Below are 668 nucleotides of genomic sequence, written 5' to 3'. Positions count from 1 at the left end.
TGCCACATGCAAGTGGGCAAAGTCACCCTTACGGTAACAGCTTGATAAATGGGCGGGCGGTAATGAAATGGAGACATCAAGGCGTGGGGCGAGGAAGAAAGAGTGGTAATCGGAACGAGTGGAGCTGTCCCGAAACGGAGGGGAGCGGGAAGAAGGATCGCCTCTGCGCCGTGTGCTGTCAAGGGAGAAATTACACATTTACTCTTGCTTTTTCTTAAGGAGACGGCCCTCATAGATCAAAACATGGATTTACAAGCCAATTTTCAACATGAAATATAGACACTAGGAATCAATTTAAGCCCGGCTTCTATTTTAGCAAACGGTGCCTGAGTTTAGTCCCAGGTAAATAACACCAGCCGGAGCCTTCCCCCTCCTGGCTGCTGCTCGGCCTCTGCTCGGCCCCCCCTTGCTCTGGCAGCCACAGAGCTGCTGGATGGACCCTGGCACCTGCTTTGACCATTGTCTGATTTGTCAGCATGGGGCCGGTGGTCACAGGGCAGCACCAAGGGCTGGTTCCGGTGGGGATGGGGACAACCCTGAACCACAGAGAGCCTGGTGCCATGCAGTCCCTGCCTGAGGAGGGCAAGGGGAAGATGAGGACCAGGCTTGGCTGATGGAGAGCAGCTCTGGCATCACTTGCTGTCCCCACCCCCGTGCAGTGACAGGCC

At 55.5% G+C, this 668-nt stretch overlaps 1 protein-coding gene across 1 annotated transcript in view; it reads left to right on the top strand.

The window, feature by feature from the left end:
• ERI3 (ERI1 exoribonuclease family member 3) overlaps window positions 1–668 on the top strand; it is a 120,177-nt gene that overhangs the window by 118,933 nt on the left and 576 nt on the right. The gene's annotated exons all lie outside the window — the stretch shown is intronic.

The sequence above is a fragment of the Nestor notabilis genome, unplaced genomic scaffold (genome assembly GCF_000696875.1).
Source record: "Nestor notabilis isolate BGI_N333 unplaced genomic scaffold, ASM69687v1 scaffold8042, whole genome shotgun sequence".
In the NCBI taxonomy this organism is placed as follows: Eukaryota; Metazoa; Chordata; class Aves; order Psittaciformes; family Psittacidae; genus Nestor; species Nestor notabilis.
Note: the sequence above shows the minus strand (reverse complement) of the source record. Positions and strands in the feature narration are given on the sequence as shown.